Source organism: Spinacia oleracea, chromosome 4, assembly GCF_020520425.1.
Source record: "Spinacia oleracea cultivar Varoflay chromosome 4, BTI_SOV_V1, whole genome shotgun sequence".
Lineage (NCBI taxonomy): Eukaryota > Viridiplantae > Streptophyta > Magnoliopsida > Caryophyllales > Amaranthaceae > Spinacia > Spinacia oleracea.
The window spans coordinates 117069774-117093267 of record NC_079490.1 but is presented as its reverse complement, the minus strand read 5'-3'; the positions used below and the strand labels follow the sequence as shown (position 1 = coordinate 117093267).

Genomic DNA, 23494 nt, shown 5'->3' with positions numbered 1-23494 from the left:
AACTTTTCCCTCAATGCAACAACAAATGAGTCCCAATTAAATCCTTCAACAACACTTAGCTTAGTTCTATTTTCTTTCCACCATAGATCGGCCTCATCTTTTAGGTAAAAGACAGCTTGGCCTACTTTCATATTTTCAGGACAATTTACCGCCCAAAATAGTTTTTCAAACTCCCTAATCCAGTGTTCTAGGAAGGTCGGGTCTGCTTGCCCCTTGAAGTATGGTGGCTTAACTCTCGCAAACCTTTCAAACATGTCCCCTGCAGAATCGGGGCGCTCAGTTCTTTCCTGGGCTAGTTTTTCCGCCAAGAGGCGAATAGCAGCAGCTAGGTCATTATTGTTGGCCATCCTAAAGCGCGACCTGTAAGTAATATATTCTATTTTACGTTCGAAACTTCACTTAACATTATCCTAGCAATGTAATATCACACCAACATCCAGAATTCACATACATAAACAATCATTTATGAATGATATTCGCATACCGGACATTCAACTAAGAAACAAGGATCAAATTTAATCATCACAAATAATAAGGTAGAAAAAGAAGAAAACATTCCCTTGCGTGCCCAAAATAAACTCTTGGTCCTTTGGATAATCAATGATCTAACTTTTATTCCTCAAAAGAATGAGTATAACAATCCCTAAATATTAACAACACACTTGTCCTCAAAATAAAATAAAAGTTCTATGATATAAACATAAACTATTGTTGGCGAATTATGGAATTCTCACATTGGAAACGAATACTTTAACTTTTATTGCTAATTCTATAAAGGTTTAATACATCCTTGAAAAGAATAAAGAATAACTCAAACTCTTATTGCTTTAACTTTAAACTGTTGTAGCTTTGCTACTTATTCTCCAAAACATTTAAGAACAAACTAACTATTACAACTTCAAATGTTTAAGGCATCTTGTCTATCTGTTCTTTCCTTGGAAATTTGTGAAGTGAAATCTAGATCCTCAGTATTCGTCGATCTTCTCAAAGGATCCTATGTTGGTGTACTTGGAAAGAAGCGTTTTATTCATGAAACAAACAACTTAAGATCTTACTAACGATTTCCCAACCAAAGCATAATCAGAATTCAATAAAACAATAAGTTTGGTGGAATCAAACAATTTCTATGCACATTTACATGCAACACTTAAACATTTAACACATGCACATAGCAATTAACTTCTTATGTTAGCAATTAACTACTAATGCACATATAATTCTATCCTATATGCCCTTTCCTATATTACCCATCTCTCATAATAAATCATAATAGGTCAAACATTGAAGAATTTAAAGAATAAAACAAGAACGATTAGTAAGAAAAAGTTTATTAAACGAATTAATAATAAACGAATAAATAAAATAAAGAATATTTTTTTTTTTTTTTAAAAAAAACGAATAATTAATAAGAAATTTTTATTAAACGAATAAATAATAAACGAATACATATTTATTAAGCGAATAAATATTAAACGAATAAATATACTTAAGGAATAAGATTTTTTATTTTTATTTTTTTCGAATATATTTAATTTAATTTCGAAAATAAAGAAAAACGTACTTAATTCACATAAACAAAAAGTTTCGAATAAATAAGTTGATTCCGAACTTAAATAAGAAATATTATATACTTTCAAACAAGATAAAAGGAAATCGGCCCCCCAAAAAAAAGTACCAATTTTTGAACACTATAATACGTAGAAGCTCGATTTTTTAAGAAATTTATTTTAAATAACTAGATAGTTAGGCGCCTAAAAAAAATTGTTAAGTAAAACCTTAGCTTCTAGATACCACTTTGTAACACCCCGACAATTCTCTCTTTTCTAAAATAACTTTTAAATATAAAACGTAGAGAATTATCAAGGCATTATCGCCCGTGTGAAAACGTAACGGCTTATTCAGAATTTTGCAGCGGAAAACATAAAACTAACTGTAAGTTTATAAATAATCATTTTCAGAATAAATCCCAAAAACCAATCAACGAAAAACAAAGTTAATGTTACTAATTCAATAAGTTTTAGAGTCCACTTAAACAAACCGAATCCAACTTAGAAAATCAAATGAACTACAAGCTCTCTAATCCCGATCCCAATGATGCATCATCTTCAAACCTGTAGATGGGCAACGCTTATTGATCCTTAGGGACTGCTCACCAAAGATGGGTCATCACAGGATCAATAGGCATAGCCGTGATCAACACACACAAACAAAGCACGTAATCAGCAAAGCTGAGTACTACATACTAAAGCAATAATAATCCTAACATGATACTATTAAACATAATTAAGGTCAGACAAAGCATGATAATCTGACGACCATACTTAACTAGACTAGGCTAGACTGGACTAGACTTTTATAACAATAATATTATTTTAATTGAAATAGGCAATGGACCGAGTTTTCTAGCTAGGCGAGGTACGGGCGCGACTCCGTAACCTCAGTGACCTGCGATATCGAGGAACGTTTGACTGAAAATAGGACGCGGTGATCAATCCGGTCCGAATGAAAGGCCATGGGCTACCACCAGGAACCCCAACTCCTGTTTGTCCGTCACTTTAGACGTGCACAGTCTAAAGCTATTGCTACTCAGTTTCACTTTACATGATTTACAAATTGACACCCTGTTATGACTCAACAATCACATAAGGCATGCAACTCACATTTATTTATAACTGTTTTTATCTTGGAATTGAGTAAGTGATCACAAAGGCATCAAACAAGACTCATTCCACTTAACTCCAATCTTTTCTTTAATACTGATCAACCCCTGAATATGGGTATAAGGTTTCAACTTACTAAATAAGGTCCTCCGCCCTCATAAAGTAGTGAAAAGCTAAAAAGGGAACAACAATTAACTGATCTGGATTATATACTAAATAATCTAGTGTTCCCAATCAAACATGTTTGCATCAATCTTCCATACTAACATGTTATAATCCTCAAAATGCAATAAAGGTTTAATATGTTCATCCAACAGTATCAAACATGCAATTTCAACCTGACTAAGTTCATCAACAACATCAACATAACCAAGTTCATCAATAATTCAACATGGTTTCAACAATTAGCACACATTCCAAGCACACAGGTATGTACGTACCTTGTGTAAACAAACTGATACGTCACTTTAACACTTTTAAAAGTCGCCTAAAGAGAATTCTCCACCTAACAACAACCAATATAGACTCATATCAATTCATATTGAATTTTCAGCAACATTAGGGAGCTTCAAACCCTTCCTAAACATAATTATAACATTTCCCAATATCGAAACTTGAATATTTGATTTCCTAGCATCGTAATTGTTATATTAATTATTGAGATTCGTTGAAAACTCTTCAAAGCATCATACTTTAAATTTCCAGCAATATAACTAATTTCAAACTACTCCAAAACATAATTAACATGTTTGAAATCATAAAAACAATAACTTTAATAACTTGTAATCATCCTACCATGGTTTCAAAACTCTAAAAACCTTAAAAATCCATGCTTTAATAATTAAAATTCTAATTTCATTTCAATTACATAATCTCAAATTTAAATTATTAATTATGCAAAACATGTAATCTGAATTCATAATTAACTCATACAAACTATAATTTAATTCAAGGAAAACATGAATTATATTAATAAAACATGATTAAAACATAAATTAGTTTAAGGGTTTCAGAATTAACCAAAATAAGAAAAGAAGGAGTGATGGCCGGCGGCAGGGCGGCGCGGCAGCGGGACCAGGAGGAGGAGTACGTCGGACGGCGTCAGATGGACGCACGGTGGTTGTGCGGCGGTCGCGAAGGCTGGCGATGCATCTGCAGTGACGTGAGAGAGTGAGACAAGCACGAGGGAGAAGAGGGAACAATGGTGCTCGCGAAGGAGAAGGGAGCAGCGAAGAAAGGCCGGCGGCTGGGCAGGGCAGCGACGGCGGGTTGACAGCTGCAACCAGGTACTGTGGTGCGACGGTGGAGGAGGGCTGGTGGCTGAAGCAAGGGGTTTGTGGTTCCTGTTCACGTGAAGTTGCAAAATGAAGGAGGGTTTGGGTGTTTTGTTTTTCACGTGAAATTGAAAGAGAGGAGAGTGGAGGAGAGTTGTGGGTTTGATATTTTGGGCTTTACCAAATGGGCTTAGAATTAGGATTTAGTTTTAGGATTTCAATCTAAAATCGGTAAGGATAGTTTTCTAAATTCAATCGGTTTCGCAATTCGATTTCTTTTCAACGTAAAATTCTAAAATTATTTTAATTTCATAAATTCTTAAAATATTTAAAATGCATTTGAATAAATAAATATACATTAAAACTAAAATTCACCAATGTAATTTAAATATAATTAATTATACGTAAAACTATATTAATAAACTTTATAAATATACGGGGGATTACATTGGGCCTTGTGCGCATGCGCGCTTGGCTAGATGGGCCGGCAGCTCCGTTGCGGTTCGTATTCGCGACCAACGCCTTATGGCTATTAATTATCGTACCGTACTCGACGAATCACCGTCGTACGATACGATTCTTTGTATCGCCTAGCTTACGAATATTTGCGATATGATATACGATTCCGATCCAACGTCATATGGTATATTTATGTTTTTTCGAACGAATTCCCGAAAAGCTATTAAATGAATTTGTAATTCATCTAATCTGGTGATCTGTTACATGTCATTTGTGTGACCTTATAGGTTTAGTCAAGAGTAATCTTAGAGCCTAGCTTAGAACTCACTGATCGGAAGCATTTCTCCAGCTAGATGTTCCGATCACTTGATCTCACTGAATTAATTATTCGTAATTAATCTGAACCTTGGTATTACACTAATGCACCTTGGGTGAAGGACAAATTTCCTTCAGTCTCCCACTTGTCATCCAGACAAGTATGCATTCACATTCCTTTGTCTCTTAGTGTTACTTGCTGAACATAAGGTAAGATCCAAGCCATCCTTATTAGGTCCGGAAGTGTTTCTCAGATTACCGAGTTCAACTGCTAAACTTTTACAGAAGGTTAAGCCTTAACCATTCTGAGGACGGCCATGCATTTTCACAGTATCTAACTCTCCGAGAGGCCTTGTTACACAACAACACCATATCCTATCAAAGATAGGAGGAAAATCCATTCTTGCAATATATGAACACTCACTTTGATTCATAGTACTCCCAATAACTACTTTTATAGCTTCCTTTTCCGGTGCGACGTTTTGCAAGAATTAGAGCGAACTAATTCTCAAACGAGCAATCATAATTACTCATGTTCTAAGGAATAGTTCTAATCACCATTAATGAGAACTGCTTATGACATGACTTTAATCTCTTAAAGTGTTCTTATGGTCAATCCGATACAAGATCCAATAAGTATCTATATATGCAAAGGATTCTGACATCCAGTCACTCTAGTTCAAGAAACAGAACTAAGTAATCTACTTGCAATCAAATCTTCATTAGTCATTGGTCGTCCACCTTTCAATGACCTGGATTAGGGATCCTTTGTGACTCCAATATTCAAGTTCACTTATGGGTGTTTCTTTGTCGAAGAATCCATCTTGACATCACATTTGAATGCTTTGAACCATATGGACTTTTCATTTAATACTAAACCAAATTAAATGATGATGAAATAAGAAATAAGAAATTTCGTAAATATGTAATGGTTAAACCAATTGTTTTAACACAGATCTAACCGATGTTCTAAAACAAAACTTAGAAAATCAAAGCCATTCTCCAATATGCTTGATTCCCATGGTTGCTACATGTGAGTTGTGCTTCACTTTTGGCAACGGTTTAGTAAATGGTTCCGCGACGTTGTCCTTAGTTCCAACCTTGCAAATCTCTATTTCTTTTCTTTCAACGATTTCTCGAAGTATGTGAAATCGCCGTAGTACGTGCTTGGACTTCTGGTGGCTCCTAGGCTCCTTTGCTTGGGCAATGGCTCTGCTCCGCTATTGTCGCAATACAAAGCCATTGGTCCTTTAATGGAGGGGACAACCCCAAGTTCTTCGATGAACTTTCGAATCCAAACAACTTCCTTTGCTGCTTCTAATGCATGACCTCGTCCCTCGTGGGCATGACGTCGTCGGATCAAGTGTAGTTAGATTTCCTGTGAGTTTACACCCAATCGACTAGTAATATAGGAGTCGCCATTCATCTTTTAACGACAATGAGAAAAACTGACAAAACCCGGTTATCGTGACATAAAGGAAGTGCAATTATGTTCGACCACGACGGCCATAGGTTCCCTTGTGATCCCTGGTGTGGGGATCGCTCAACGTACACCCGCAGGGCAGAGATTGAGAGTTCGGGGGACTGTAACTACCGAGAAGAGTGCTCATCGATAACTCCAGAGGCAGGTTATCCTTACTAGCTCAACATAAATAATTGAAGGGACATGCGTTAACTATAAACTATTCTGAATTGATTTTAGCAATATGCAACACATAATACTAAATCGATCGTGATTATCTTGTTTAGATTGATTTAAGGTACCTAGCATGATAATTCAATTGTCCAAGGTATTATCTTTATTAGGTGTGATAGATCAATCAAATTAATAGTTTAACAATTTTATAAAAGGGTGATGAAAGCGATTAAATCATGCGAAGGGACACATTACGACGCACCCTTGAGAGGGGCGTCATGGTTCTCGGAAAACTAACCACTTGGCTTTGCTATTTCTCCTTTTATTTAACGAATCTCGGTTTTCTGAGCAGTGTTCCAGTATTTAGGCTTAATTCATCAGCTACAAGGGACAAGATACATTCTGTTCGACTTTTGGGTCGGTTGCGACAGAACGCGGGATCAATTTCGCAGCGTGAGGCTTAGGCTTAGGGTTGGAGTCAATACTCAGATTATGAATTGTGTGTTATGTGTGTTTTTCACGTCGGCTTTAGGGGTCTATTTATAGGAGAAAGTGGCGTAGAAAGATAGATTTTCAGGAATATGAATACGAAACGGATTAGGAAAAGAATCCGTCCCAGGTAATTTTGGCGCCCAGCACTGGGCGTCAAAGATTTCGGCGCCCACGACTGGGCGTTGAAAATAGGACCTGGGCAGAATTCTTTGTCAGATTGGACTCTAGAGTACAGTGTCCATTAAGAGACTTAATCCGAGTTATTTGGTGCGTATCAATTTACGACGGAATGCGTTTGGGCCCTTTACGAACTCTAGGTTCGTTATGAGTTTAATTAATACGTTAACTCTTTTATCGAATTGCGATAGAAATAGAATTCCTTTTACAATTTCTATCTCTTTTAGGATTTATGTTGAAGTGCAACACCTAATTCTGACAGGTTTCTATCTTTTTATTCTTGCTACTTTTAGCAATTACCTTTTACGGCAGCTACTATTTTTAGCAGGTTTCTATAAGTGGAAGCTTTGGCTGAAATGAAAGGGTGATTTGAGATTCGTTATTTTATAGGAGATGCGTTGCCAAGTGGAGATTTATGTTCTCATCATCAAACCTTCCCTTTCGGGAATGGGGACAAAAGTAGGTGTCTACAGTTAGCCCCCACTTTGACTGAGTCTTGGAGTAAGGCGATGGTCAAAGTATCAGACGGAGTGCGTCATACAAGCCATGGTGTATGTGACCTGTTTTGCGAGGGTCTCACGAGCCCCCGAGTGATAACATTTGACTTAAGGGTCATCACTTGAAGTGTTAACACATTCCTCACGTGTCATTGGAATTTGTTAAGTATAGAAACTCCCTCACTTTGTCCTTGGAAGTACCTACAGATGTATAGAAACTCCCTCACTTTGTTATTGGAAGTATCTATAGACGTTTTCAAAATCAAAGCTATAAAGTGTAACCAGGCCTGGTTAAGCCCAATCACGAGGTAAAAATGTTTTTAAAGATTCTCATTTTCAGGGTTAGCTAAACGAGAAAACCCCCTTGTTTTTATAGGACGTAAAACGAAGGAAAATCCAGCACATCGCTCTTTTTTGGAAAAACGAAAAACCAATCCTTTGATTTTGGGAAAAAGGGAAACTATCCTTTGATTTTTGGAAAAGGGAAACCATCTTTTGATTTTTGGAAAAAGATAAACCATCCTTTGATTTTTGGAAAAAGATAAACCATCCTTTGATTTTTGGAAAAGGGAAACCATCTTTTGATTTTTGGAAAAAGATAAACCATCTTTTGATTTTTGGAAAAAGATAAACCATGAAAAGTTATCGCTGCAGCGACTAAGGACCTGGGCGGTTAGTGACGCAGACCCCGCCCGCTGAAGGTGGGCGAGCCTGTCCGCTGAGGGTAGACGCCCCGTCGATAGAAGTGGACGAATCTGTTTTGATGTTTTTGAAAATAAGGACCTACGCGGTTTGTGACGTAGACCCCGCCGGCTGAAGATGGCGAGCCTGTTTTTTTGTTTTTGAAGAATTTATTTTCTTTTCATTTTTCAAAAACTGAGGACCTGCGCGGTTTAGTGACGCAGACCCCGCCGGCTGAAGATGGCGAGCCTGTTTTTGTTTTGTTTTGAAGAATTTTATTTTCTTTCGAGGGATGCTCAGATTTAGTAGCAACCTGAATGTGGGTTGACAACGTGCTTAGACGGACCATTGTCTCGTGGTCATCATCTTTCATGGTTTTGAGCTAGTCTTTACGGCTCAATTTTGCCACTACCTGGGTCCTTGATTAGGGGACTATGTATAAGTATCAACGGCGACCTTTGTCTTGAGGTCGTAATCTGGTTTTATCTTTTGAGATTATCCAAACACGGGACTTCGTACAGCGTAGTCTGGGAATATTGTTTTAACTTTGCATACTCTCTTTTAAGAAATATTTTTTCTTTCGAGCCCTCAAGCACTCGTGCTTGACGGTCATTTCTTGTCAAAGAGGTTCCTTGGGGATACGCATCTTGTAATGTCCTTGATCGTGTTTGGGATCGTGCTCGTAAGTGCGAGCGATCCTTGTAGTGGTGTGCTACTCTTAACAAATCCGTGAGGTGCGACTTTCAGTAAAGAAATCGGCAATTTTCGAGTCAAAGGGATACGACAGGGCCCTATAGAAATCAGGGCTTCTTTTGGGCCCGGGTTCATTATTAGCGCCCAGGCCTGGGCGTTGAAATAATTGTTTGGGTTGGTCTCTGATGACACAGTTGGCCTCTCTTTTACTTGGAAATTCTACGTATTCTCTTCTCTTTTGTTTTTCTTTATTTTTGGAACGTAGAATTGTAGAGATCACAATGAGTTGAGCTGATTATCAACGCCCAGGGCTGGGCGTCGGAATATCTGGCGCCTGGTCCTGGGCGTTGAAAGTTCGTCCCAGGCAGGGCTTTCTCGTGATGATTTCTCGAGAAGCCGTAGCCGATTGGTGGACTACGGTGTTTGTCGCTTTGGGGCGATTACTTAAAGGAACTGTTGCTCTTATGGCGTACAGTTATTGCAATAGTCGGGCGAGTCCATATGGCCCGTGGAACATACCTTGAGGCGTAAGACTTTGATTGCTCTTGTTGTATATATATATTTTTTCTTTTGAACGTGTTCGTGAATGTTCGATACTTAGGATGATGATACGTATGTGCGAACAAGCGTTCATAGAATGGCCGTTGCGTGCGGTCCATTAATCAGTTCACTTGAATCATTTTTTTTTAGCAATGACTGATGTTGAATAGTTTGCTTAGAAGCTTGATAGGGTTCAGGCCCATTCATGAAGTGGGCTAAAGCATCGTGCCCTTTTGATCGTTCAAACATTTTCTTTGAGACCTTTTTTTTATTTTGCTATGGTCGTTTCGTAGCTCGGAGCCCCCAAGTATGCATGTTGGGATGCTTCCTTTTGGCGTACGATTTTTTGTAGGTTCTTTCAAGAAAGATGCCTTGGGGTTCCGCTCGTATAGGTGCGAGCTATCCCTTCCGTGGTAGGTAATATTTTGCTACCTTTAATCCTTAATGTACAAATCGTGTGGCTTGCATTTTGAATTTGGGCGATAAGTAGTCTTTGCCTCTTTTACACATGTTCTTGGTCGTGCCCGCATTAGTGCAATATGCCTTACTCTTTTTTTTTAGACTTGTACCGTGGGATGGTTGAACTTATGGTGCAATTTAGGCTTGTGTGGCCTAACAGCGTGTCTTAGAACATTCCTCCAAGTGTTAGGATATCATTATTATTATTTTTTTTGCATTGGAGTATTTCATCACGCCTCGTTCAGGTGTTCGAACAAGTGTAGCACCTTCTGCGTGGGTGTGCACGGCTTATTACTTCGTTCGATGCGAGGATTCATAGATGTTTCTTTCTTGTTTTTATCCTTGATTTTTCTTTCGCTTTTGCTTTGGAATGACGTAGACTTTGTAATGGGCGCTTGTAGGGCGAGCGTTATGTGCAGTAGTTTGATCGGAGTTTTGGTGACTCACGATTTTCAGTTACCCTTGTTAGTGGGGTGACTTTATATATTCTAAGTAGCGCTTAGAATTTGGGAGGGGTTGTAGCCATTCTAAGGTTCGTTTTACACGATCAAACCTTAGGATTGTGCCCCTATGACGGGTGTATAGCATTAGCGTCGAGAATTTGCGATAAAATCGTCATTTCGAGCATTTTTAGAGTGTTTTTCTCAAGCCTCCAATTGCAGCTACGTGATTGGCTTGGTGCTATAATGCTTGGCATACGTTTTTATGCATTCATGGTGACATGGATCATGAATAGTTTGAACCAGACTCGTTTAGTGCGAGGTACGTTCGAGTAGTGATTTGCTACTTCTCTTGTAAATGTCGTATTGTGCGGCATTGCCATGGTCAAGGTAGTCACATGTTGAAGTGTGCCTCGACCAAAAGCTAGGTGCCTTTCTTTACCCATAATCATATTTAGAAATATTTTTGACTCACTTGCAACATCGAGATAAACACATACTTAGCTTAAACCAACGACACTTTATTATGTTCGAAGAAGTCTTTGAAAATTATTTGAAATCCGAGTCCTACTGTGTACAATCCGAGGTGTCCTAGGTAAGTTGACTTATAGAAGGGTTCGTACAAGATTACATGAGTGAATCAAAACACTGTTACGATTTTTGGAATGCTGTCTAAGGATTTGTGGAACCCAGGGTGCAGGCGTCAAGATATTACTTGTGCCCGTGTGGCACATGCTTTAGGTTTTTAGGGCCATCTTTTCTAGAATTGCGGGAATATAGACCGCTTTCAAATTGACTTAGATTTACTTGGTGTATGTCTGCACAAAAGGTCAAGGTATACTTAGTGCTTTCCCTAGTTCTTTCATTTCAATTTTTAGCCCCCAGTTGCTATTATGTCTTCTCATTAATGATGCTTTCAGATTTCGATTTTAGATGCCCGTGTCATATGTCTGAGTAGGGTGAACCTTGGTTAAGTGCCAAGTCCTATTGACAATGTCTGATTTTTTCAAAGGGGATTCGCAAGCATTTGAATTACCATGAACGGGTGCCCTGAGTTCGAAGGAACGATGGGGCGATGCCGTAGAACAATCCTCTTTATTGCAAGCTTACTGCCTTTACTACTTGTTGGCGATTATGACTGTGTCTAGTGGTGAAAGAAGGTCTTTAAGTGAGTTACTTTGCTTTAGGGAGGGTCAAGTCGAGTACTTTAGAGGTCATGGACGCTCGCGCTAGCCCCCATTCAATTGAGGCAAAGCGATCTTTTGAGTATTGGCTAAGTGCCTAGGAGTGTGAGTGCTCCTTCTGGCAAGGGTACGTGCCCTTATTATTTTTTGATGTGTGCTCATTTTGGCATCCTGATGACTTGGATTCTTCTTTTGATTTTAAATTTTTCTTTCGACTTGGATTGCAAGTAAATAAATTTCAATAAGGGACTCTATTTTTTATTCTTGTGATTCTATAGACTTTAACATTTTTGCAAATTGGTTGGACCGAATCATGGATTTCCTACATATCCGCCTTAAATAAATTTAATTGTGAATCAGGCCTTGCGTAGTTCTTAGCCAGAAAATGGTTTCTTAGAATGCCGATTTTAAATAAGTACGTCCGAGTGGAATCGTAATGTTTGAAATAGGGTGAAATAAGTGTGCGAAAATTTTGGAGCGCGCGTATTGTCCCGTATTAATTAAACGGTGTGAAATAAGTGTGCGAAAATTTTGGAGCGCGCGTATTTTGCGTATTTTATATGATCTTCTACCCCCCAAGTGTTCGTTATTCTTCCGCATGTATATAGGAAAATATACGAACACTTTTAGGAATTGGGAGTTAGAAGTGATAAGCAAGAACGGCGCCCAGGGTTGGGCGTTATTATTTTTGGCGCCCAGGGCTGGGCGTTGTAAACGTGTTCTTGGCTGCCTTTTTGCGTTGTTCCTTTTCGTTTTGTGCCAAATATTTGCAAATCTTTTTTGTGCGCTAAATGCATCTTCTTTTTTTTAGACGAATTTTAAAGGCGCTTTGCAAAGTTTCTTTTTTATTATTTATTTTTATATTTTTTTTACGTTAAGCGTAGAATGTACTTTTCATTTGTCTTTTTTTTATTCGTGACTCAAGACGACTTGAAAGTTGGGTTGAATGAGATAGGATAATTTGTATAGATATTAGTCAAGCATGAGGATTGGGAAGGGTAGAAAATCGTAGAACTTTATGTAGTTTTTGTGGTATGATTTGGATTGGTTGACTCAATTCTTTTCCTTCGTTTACTTGGGTAAATTTCGCACTTTGGGAGGTACGGGCTAAGTATTTCATGGCTCGCTCCTTTCGTTTTCCCTTTTCTCTTTCCCTTTTATCTTTTTTTGCTTTGGATTTCCCCCCTTTTTATCTGGGCTAAAAGGTAGATGGTTGTGGTCTTTGAGTCACGAGGCGAGACTGAGTGAGCCTCGTTTGGTAGGCCTATAGTGGACCTTTAATTTTAGTAGGCCTAGGGTGGACCTTTAAATTGTCTTTCTTTGCAAGCGTTTTTAGTTGTTTCTAAAAATGTGCAAATAGCGTAGATTCAAAATGTTGTTTATTGAAATTTAACGAAAGGATTACATCGAAAACAATTTTTTTTTGACTTCTTTTCAGATTCCAGTTTTCGGGATTTAATTGGAAGTTGTGATTTAGACTCGAACTTTCATTAATTTTTCTGATTATAACCCGTGTATGAATACAAGGAGGTGGCCTAGACTCAAAATGATGACGTGGCGTAAGCCTATAATACTTGACCAAGCGACTCGAACTTAGGCTAATTGGACCATAATTTTCGTTGGTTGACACTTTAGATTTTAACCCTTGGGTGTTCATTTGTCATGCGCCATTTTGCTTAATATTGGCAAGGTAGTCAGTTGGGGAGATCGAATTTTCATTTTTGCAAGACTAGAATCATTAGTGCGGCTTCCCTCTTAGTGTGTATTGCTTTACCCCAACGGTAGCCTTATGGCATGTCGATTTGTGTACTTTTATGGTTCGTCATGTTGCATTCATGGAAAATCTTTTAGTCCGTACTTAGGAGTATTTCAAGGAGCGAGTGGCTCGAGAGGACTATGATAGTCGTGACCCAATGTGATCATAAGCCTTGAGGCCATTAATTTTTTTTGCCAATGGTATTGACACATTAGGTTCACTTTGGGGGTTGTGCGACTATGGAGGAATGATTTTCAGAATGTGACTGTTTCCATTTTGCAAATACTTGAATTACATAATATATTCTTTTTATTGGTGAGAGAGAGTATTGAGGCCGTAGATTCTTAGCAAGGGATGACAATTACATATGGGTGCTTATTGATTTCTTTTAAATGTTAGGAAGGGAGACTCAATATGGTTTAACCTTTTAACTTGCAGGACGACACCAAGCATTAGGACCGATTCTATGTATAAGACAACTAAGACTTAGGATTTAGATTGTACTTTGGCATAGCCTAGTCTAGACTCAGATTTATTTATTTTTTATTCGAACATTATTTTTCCTTGAAAACTTTATTTAAACATTATTTTTTTGAATACTTTGCTCATGTGACATTCAAGGTCATTTAATTAGTGTGCTCGGTTTTGGTGCCGAACATTGTCGTCATAGGAGGCCTAATGACGACGCAAAGAGTTGTTTATTTAATAAGTCGTTCTTAGAATTGAGTGCCTTTTTCATACGTCCTCGTAGCAAATTTGTTACGAATTTTTTATTGCTACGTATATTTTATGCGCGGGCACTGAGGCTGCGGTGCCTGGCCAAAAGGCCAAGCAGCAACTTCAGCGCCCAGCAGGGGCGTTGAAATAATTGGCGCCCAGCCAGGGGCGCTGAAAATGCGTCCCTGACTGGTACTCGTATTCTGTTCGTCTATTTTTTTCGTACATACGACCTAATTTTGCGTGCTTTCCCAATAACGTCCTTTGCGCGTTATGCAGCGTCGTGGGATCCGTTACAGGCCGTCCTGGGCGTCGCTTATTTTTGTGGCGATCGCCCGGGACTGCGGGACACGTATTTAGGTATAACTCTTTGGCCAATTGGTGTTTATGAATGTTTGGGCAATTTTTAGGGTCGTTGGTTTTCTAGCGTTATTCCTCACACACAATCACAACACAATCACGTAATTCGCTACACATAACTAACATTACAACATGAAGCAAAAATAACATGTCACGTAGTTTATAGGCTTCTATGGGTAATATTTGCGCCGGCTTGGTACCGCTTCTATCGTAGATCCAACACATGCCCCGGTCGAGGTAGTGCATTCAACAGACGAATTTCGTCCCAAGAGGCCAATCACGGTGTAAGCCAAGGGGGCATGCACCAATGAGAAGGAAATAAACGCGGAGTAGGATCGTTTAACCCTTCGGCTACTTTTATTACCTACGAGCACGAGTATTTCATTAACGTTCCCCAGTGGAGTAGCCACTGTGAGGGGGTCGAAAAAGCACGAGGCTAATGCATGACCTCATCCCTCGTGGGCGTGACGTCGTCGGATCAAGTGTAGTTAGATTTCCTGTGAGTTTCCACCCAATCGACTAGTAATATAGGAGTCGCCATTCAGTTTTTAACGACAATGAGAAAAACTGACAAAACCCGGTTATCGTGACATAAAGGGAGTGCAATTATGTTCGACCACGACGGCCATAGGTTCCCTTGTGATCCCTGGTGTGGGGATCGCTCAACGTACACCCGCAGGGCAGAGATTGAGAGTTCGGGGACTGTAACTACCGAAAGGAGTGCTCATCGATAACTCTAGAGGCAGGTTATCCTTACTAGCTCAGCATAAATAATTGAAGGGACATGCGTTAACTATTAAACTATTCTGAATTGATTTTAGCAATATGCAACACATAATACTAAATCGATCGTGATTATCTTGTTTAGATTGATTTAAGGTACCTAGCATGATAATTCAATTTTCCAAGGTATTATCTTTATTAGGCGTGATAGATCAATCAAATTAATAGTTTAACAATTTTATAAAAGGGTGATGAAAGCGATTAAATCATGCGAAGGGACACATTACGACGCACCCTTGAGAGGTGCGTCACGGTTCTCAGAAAACTAACCATTTGGCTTTTCTATTTCTCCTTTTATTTAACGAATCTCGGTTTTCTGAGCAGTGTTCCAGTATTTAGGCTTAATTCATCGGCTACAAGGGACAGGATACGTTATGTTTGACTTTTGGGTCGATTGCGACAGAACGCGGGATCAATTTCGCAGCTTGAGGCTTAGGCTTAGGGTTGGAGTCCATACTCAGATTATGAATTGTGCGTTATGTATGTTTTTCACGTCGGCTTTAGGGGTCTATTTATAGGAGAAAGTGGCGTAGAAAGATAGATTTTCAGGAATATGAATACGAAACGGATTAGGAAAAGAATCCGTCCCAGGTAATTTCGGCGCCTAACACTGGGCGTCAAAGATTTCGGCGCCCAGGGCTGGACGTTGAAAATAGGATCTGGGTAGAATTCTTTGTCAGATTGGACTCTAGAGTACGGAGTCCATTAAGAGACTTAATCCGAGTTATTTGGTGCGTATCAATTTACGACGGAATGCGTCTGGGCCCTTTACGAACTCTAGGTTCGTTATGAGTTTAATTAATACGTTAAGTCTTTTATCGAATTGCGATAGGAATAGAATTCCTTTTACAATTTCTATCTCTTTTAGGATTTATGTTGGAGTGCAACACCTAATTCTGACAGGTTTCTATCTTTTTATTCTTGCTACTTTTAGCAATTACCTTTTATGGCAGCTACTATTTTAGCAGGTTTCTATAAGTGGAAGCTTTGGCTGAAAGGAAAGGGTGATTTGAGATTCGTTATTTTATAGGAGATGCGTTGCCAAGTGGAGATTTATGTTCTCATCATCGAACCTTCCCTTTCGGGATTGGGGACAAAAGTAGGTGTCTACAGCTCGTTCCATTGAGTGCGAACGAAACATCCGGCCTTGTATAAATCATAGCATACATGATGGATCCAATAGCCGAAGCATATGGAATTCCCCTCATCTTTCTATGCTCATCAGATGTCTTGGGACACTGAGTCTTGCTTAGATATGTGCCATGTGTCATGGGTAGATGGCCTCACTTGGCTTCCATCATATTGAACCTAGCTAGCACTTTGTCAATGTAAGTGCTCTAGCTTAGTCCAATCATCCTCTTAGATCTATCCGTATAGATCTTGATGCCCAATATGTACTGTGCCTCTCCTATGTCTTTCATTGATAAACACTTTCCAAGCCAAGTCTTTTTACAGACTCCAGAATAGGAATGTCGTTTCCAATAAGTAGTACGTCGTCTACATACAAGACTAGGAATGCAATTTTACTCACACTGACTTTCTTGTATACACAAGATTCGTCCTGATTCTTGATGAAGCCAAGCTTATTGACTGCTTCATCAAATCGTTTATTCCAGCTCCTTGATTCCTGCTTTAATCCATAAATGGATTTCTTAAGCTTGCATACCTTTCCTTGGTTCTTTTGATCGACAAAACCCTTCGGCTGTGTCATAAACATAGTGTCTTCAAGAACACCGTTCAAGAAGGCAGTTTTGACATACATTTGCCATATTTCATAGTCATGAAACGCGACAATCACAAGGATTATCCGAATAGACTTAAGCATAGCGACTGGAGAAAAGGTTTCATCGTAGTCAACCGCGTGAACTTGCCTGTAACCTTTTCCTACCAATCTAGCCTTGTATATGTATACAATTCGATTTTTGTCTTTCTTCAATTTGAAGACCCATTTGCATCCGATAGGTGTAAACCCATCCGGCAAATCTACCAAATCCCACACTTGAGTTTTATACATGGAGTCTATCTCGGATTTCATGGCCTCCAACCATTTAGTTGAGCTTGGGCTCGTCATATCTTGCTTGTAAGTCATAGGTTCATCACTATCTAATATGAGAACATCTAAGTTTTCAGTTAAGAGGACGCATGTCCATCTGTCCGGCTGAACCTTAGTTCTATGTGACCTACGAGGGGCAACAACGTTTTGAGGAACTACTCCCACTGGCTCTTCTTAAAGCCTTGGTGGTTCTTCACCTTGAACTGCTTCTAAAGAGTTCTTGTTTCATTGTTCGTCTCGAATCTCTTCGAGGTCTATTATTCTCCCACATGTCCATTTGGAAATATGATTTCTTTCCAAAACGACACCGTCACGAGCAACGAATACTTTGTTCTCTGACTTGTTGTAGAAGTAATACCCCTTTGTTTCTTTTGGATACCCAACGAAGAAACATTTGTCAGATTTTGGTTCAAGTTTGTCCGAAATTAATCGCTTGACATATGCTTCGCAACCCCAAATCTTTAAAAAAGACAACTTTTGAAGTTTCCCAGTCCATAATTCGTATGGAGTCTTTTCAACAGCTTTTGATGTAGCACGATTCAGTGTGAGTACTATTGTTTGCAACGCATGTCCCCAAAATTGTAAAGGAAGTTCGACTTGACCCATCATTGACCTAACCATATCGAGTAAGATCATGTTTCTCCGTTCCGACACTCCATTCCATTGAGGTGTCCCGGGAGCAGTCAATTCAGAAAGAATACCGCATTCTTTTAGATGGTCATCAAACTCGTGGCTAAGATATTCACCTCCTCTATCTGATCTTAGAGGTTTGATTTTCTTTCAATGTTGATTCTCTACTTCATTTTGAAATTCTCGGAATTTCTCAAACGATTCAGACTTGTGTTTCATTAAGTAAATATACCCATATCTACTGAAATCGTCCGTAAATGTTTTGAAATAGCTGAAATCACCTCTAGCTTTCGTACTCATAGGCCCAAATACGTCCGTATGTATTAGCCCTAGTAGTTCCCTTGCTCTTTCTCCTACTTTTGGGAAAGGTAGCTTTGTCATTTTTCCAAGTAAACAAGATTCGCATTGAATAATTCTAGAATCCCTTCCTTTGAAGTCTTTCCATGCGTTTTGTGTTTATATGGCCTAATCGACAATGCCGAAGATATGTGAGATCGGAATCACCAGTTTTAGCCTTTTTTTATATTTATGTTATATATGTGTTTGTTCGTATCTAGCACATATAGACCATTTTCTTGTTGTGCTGAACCATAAAACATACCATTCAAAGAAAAAGAACAACTATTGTCTTTAAATTGAAAACTAAAACCTTTAGAATCTAAACTTAAAACGTAAATGATGTGTCTGGTGATACTAGGAACATAGTAACAGTTTTCTAGTTCCAAAACAAAACATCTAGGCAAAGGAATAAAATAAGATCCTACGGCTAATGCAGCAATCTGTGCTCCATTTCCCAGGCGTAGATCCATCTCGCCTTTATCAAGCTTTCTACTTCTCCTTAGTCCCTGAGAATTGGAACATAAGTGTGAGCCATAACTAGTATCTAATACCCAAGAAGTAGAATTTGCAAGATTATAATGTATAACATACATACCTGAAGTAGAAGGAACGTTCCCGTTCCTCTCATCTTCCTTTCTCTTCAAGCAATCCCTCTTCCAATACCCCTTCTTCTTACAGTAGAAGCATTCAGAGTCGGCAGGAGAACGAGTCACCCTTTTATGTTTACCAGAACTGGTGTCGTTGGACTTAGGTGTGGATAAAGCCTTGCCCTTACCCTTCTTTCCCTTTCCCTTGCCTGATTTTTTGAAGCCTTTGCCCTTACGCACCATAAGCACGTCCTGCTTATTCTCTTGCTTGAACGTCTTTTCAGCGGTTTTCAGCATACCGTGAAGCTCAGTAAGATCTTTTCTCCATGTTGTTCATGTTGTAATTCAACTTGAACTGATCATATCCACTATAAGGCGATGGAGAATGATGTCAATAGCCATTTCATTAGAGACGTCGGAATCTGGAGCTCTCATGTTTTCAAACAATCCAATCATCTTAAGAACACGCGGGCTCACTAGTTCTCCTTTCTTGAGCTTATTCTCAAAGATCAACCTCTGAGTCTCGAATCTTTTGATTCTGACTTGGTCCTGAAACATGTTCTTCGACTCCGAGATGATTTGGTAAGCATCCGAGTTAATGAACGTTTTCTGAAGTTCAGGATTCATGGATGCAAGCATCACACATTTGACATCCCTGTTGGCCTGGATCTAACGGTTAAGGGCAGCTTGAGTCACCTCCGGCCTGGCAGCCTCTGTTAACTCTTCCTCAAGGACATATTCTTTTTCCTCATGCATTAGAATTATTTGCAAGTTCCTATGCCAGTCGAGGAAATTATTGTCGTTCAACTTCTCTTTGTCGAGAATTGAACGTAGGTTGAACGAGTTGTTATTATTTGCGGCCATTTGATTACTACATCAGAAAAGAATTTGCAATAAATAACCATTCATAACCTTAATAACTTTGAAATAAGTGCGAACATGCAATCATTAAAGTTATTAAACATTTCACTCATGCAAAAGAAAAACATGGTCCAAGAATGAATGAAACGATTCCAAGACCCTAAATGTCCTAAATCCTTAAGCAGCTTTGGCATGCCTTAAGTCTTTTAAGATTCTAGGTAAGCAAAACCTATTTCTAGTAATCCCCAAATAACTCTTGGTTAATAAATTAATTCCATAATTTATTCCTTTGCCACAACATATGCCATTGTTATTTGAGTTAAAACCACAATCAACGTGTTCCTTTGGGATACCTTACCATCTAAGTCAACTAAAATAGCACCTCGCTTTGGCGGAAACCTACTACGTTAGATCATTAGATTTTTGTAAGTGCTTGATTTGGATGGCAATTTTAAACTCAATATTACTTTGGACCTAGTTGTTTCTATGTTGGTTCGATTATTTGGTGAACTAAATCTAATAATTACCCACCGTTAGCCATTTAATGCAAATATGAACTAAAAGCCCAAACGAACAAAAACGCCAAATTTTGCGCAATACGGGCTAGGCTTGCGCCCAGCCCAGCACTGCCAAGTACGTTGTGGCCGTACGAGGACACGAGGAGCAGAGCCCCTCCCTCGCAAGGCCATCGCACTTATACCGCAGCCCATCGCTGCTGGCAGGCTGCTCGTGTGCTCGTCGCTGCACGCATGGCAACGCAGCATCGCTGCTTGCTTGCTCGCTGCTCGCAAGCGAAGGCAGCGCCTGCGTTGCTCGCTGCTTCGACCAGCGGGCGCTGGCACGCCAGCTCGCTCGCTGGCTGCCCGCGTTGCTGCGCCAATGCTGCGGGAAGGCAGCGCGCATGTGCTACGACGAGCCACACGCACCGCACACCCCCTGTCTCGTGCCTTTGGTTCGTGCCATACGAACTAACTAATTAAAAAAAATTCAATTTCACGAAACCATATTTGCATTAGTTATTTTTCATAAAGTTAATCATTTTTATTTTCGAAAAATAACAAGTTGGTGATTTAATTAATTTTTACAACAATCCAATTTTGCAAAATTTATTAAATCTAGGCTAACAATATTCAAATTTAACGAACGAACAATGTCAACAAAAATTTGAACATTTTGATAATCGAATCCAAAAATTTAAATCGTTCTAAACATTTAAATTTCAGATTTTTACCAATTTGGTTTAAGTGACGATTAAAATTAACGAATCCAATCAAAATTTTAATCCAATAATTTTTAAAAACTGCCACTTTTATATGAAATTATATTCCCTTTCCCAATTAACCAAATTTCCAGATCTAAATTATTTTAAAAATCAATTTCCGATCTAAAAATTACAAATTTAGGGAAAATAAAATTAGGGTTTATTCTTAACATTTATGGAATAAAATTGTGCCATAATTTTAAAATATACCCAAGATTAGTAGGGAAAAATTTCAATCAATTCCAAATAGTTTAGGTTGTGCAATTAATTGGAATACTTTTCGAAATTGTTAATTTTAATACGTAAATTAACAAAAACGCCAAAAATCTCATACTCCGAGGCCTGTTTTTTCAATTCAGAAAAGTCGAAAATATGAAACTTTTTTAATTCGTAATCTATTACGCAATTCATCCAATAATTCATAATAATTCCAAAAATTAAATAAAAATTCTCAAAAATTCGACAAACAGCAAAAACAATAAATCATGCTAAAAAATTCTTTGAATACATAAGGCTCATGATACCACTGTAGAGGAATACAGTTAAACATACATAACATGTGCGGAACTTCACCAAAGCCAGGAAATATGTATAAAGCACAGATTAAGCAAACTTACATTCGAAGTGTGTTTTCCCTAGTTCCTCTATTTGGTTCACCGACACGTTCAGATCCGTCTTGAGATTCGTAGCTTAGACAATGCTCAAGAGTGTTTTGCTTTTTGGGAAGAACAGTTTAGAGCGGAGGCGGAAACTGAACGTACGTAATTTAGAAATTAGGTTAGGGTTGAAAAAACAAGTGTGTGTGTGTGGATTATAATCCTTAGGTTATAATGTGTAATCGCCCAAGGCACAAGGCCTCAACCGGCCACACATGCTCACACATCGAAGCCCACACACAGCAGCCGAGCATCGCAGCCGTGGGCCTTGGGCCTCGTTGCGTTGCTCGCTACACTGCTACCCATGTTGCGTGCACACGCCAAGCCCCGCGGGGTGGATGCTTGTTGCACGCGAGTTGCTAGCTTGTTGGGTCTTGCGCGCATGCGCGCTTGGCTCGATGGGCCTGCAGCTCCGTTGCGGCTCGTATTCGCAACCAACGCCTTATGGCTATTATTTATAGTATCGTACTTGGCGAATCACCGTCGTACGATACGATTATTCGTTTCGCCTAGCTTACGAATATTCGCGATACGATATACGATTCTGATCCAACTTCATATCGTATATTTATGTTTTTCCGAACTAATTCCTGAAAAGCTATTAAATGAATTTCCGATTCATCTAATTCGGTAATCTGTTACATGTCATTGGTGTGACCTTATAGGTTCAGTCAAGAGTAAGCAGTGAGCCTAATATAGATTAGAACTCACTGGTCGGAAGCATTGCTCCAACTAGCTGTTCTGATCACTTGATCTCACTGAATTAATTGTTCGTAATTAATCTGAACCTTGGTATTAGACTAATTCACCTTGGGACACATTTCCTTCAGTTAGTTCCTATTTACTAAATATGCTTGCCACATCCAGAGCAGAAAAGTCGTGTGGGCCGTACACGCTTCCTAAGAGGCGCCTCGTCGAGTTTTTCAACCCCCTCACAGCCGGCTTCTTGCAAAAAAAGGAAACTGACCAGCTAGGTCATGTGTGCACGCAGACTTGTGGCCCTAGCAAGCAAGCTTGGCGCCATGGGCTAAGAAACGCACAACCTGCACACGGCCTGCACAGCTTCGCGCTGTGCGCTGGGCTTGTGCGTTGGGCCTGTGTGCCTGGCATGCTTGCGTTGGCGCTACGCCTTGGTGCTTGGTGATGCGCTAGGCTGATCAAGTGATGGGCCATTGCTTCGTGCAATGGTTCGTCGCTTGTTTCCTGCTTCCGATTCGTTTTTCCGATTCCGGAATTTATTTCCTATTCGGACAATCTTTACGTTTCCGATAATATTTCCGATTCCAATAATATTTCCGATTTCGATAATATTTCCGTTTCCGGTAATATTTTCGATTCCTGCAACATTTCTATTTTCGAATAATATTTCCGATACAAACCATATTTCCATTTCCTGAAATATATATCTTCGACTTCGATAATATTTATATTTTCGTTATGAAGCATATTTCCGTTTCCAGTAATATTTTCATTTCCGGCAAATATTCTTTCTTTGCCTTTTGACAGTTTGTTTAGCTCCCACTAAACCAACATCCGTCATTTTCGAATATCCATAATAAGAGTATTTATTGAATATAATATTCAACTAAATACTTGATCCGTTCACGTACTATTTGTGTGACCCTACGGGTTCTGTCAAGAGTAAGTTGTGGCATTAATTATATTAATTCCACTTGAACTAAAGCGGCCTCTAGCTAGGCATTTAGATCACTTGATCTCACAGAATAATTAACTTGCTTAATTAATACTGAACCACATTTATTAGACTTAACATTAAATGCATTAAATGCAAACTTGGACCAATGGCATTATTTCCTTCAGTCTCCCACTTCTCCTTAGGGACAAGTGTGCATTTCCCAATTCCTTTGTCGCTCGTTGCCTGCTCATGAACATAAGGTAAGACTAGTTATCCTTATTACGTTCAGGGGTATTTCTCGGTGTCAGAGTTCAACTGGTCAAATAAACATATAATCATAGCCTATGA

The 23494-nt window shown here is 39.0% G+C and overlaps 1 long non-coding RNA gene across 1 annotated transcript; it reads right to left on the bottom strand.

Moving 5' to 3' along the window:
* Positions 1–291: 291 nt before the first annotated feature.
* On the bottom strand, positions 292–3796 carry LOC130459930 (uncharacterized). Its single transcript, XR_008919671.1, has 3 exons — positions 3681–3796; positions 3101–3165; positions 292–360 (listed from the first exon to the last, which is right to left on the bottom strand). It is a non-coding gene; the product is annotated as an uncharacterized lncRNA (long non-coding RNA).
* Between the last annotated feature and the right edge of the window lie 19698 nt (positions 3797–23494).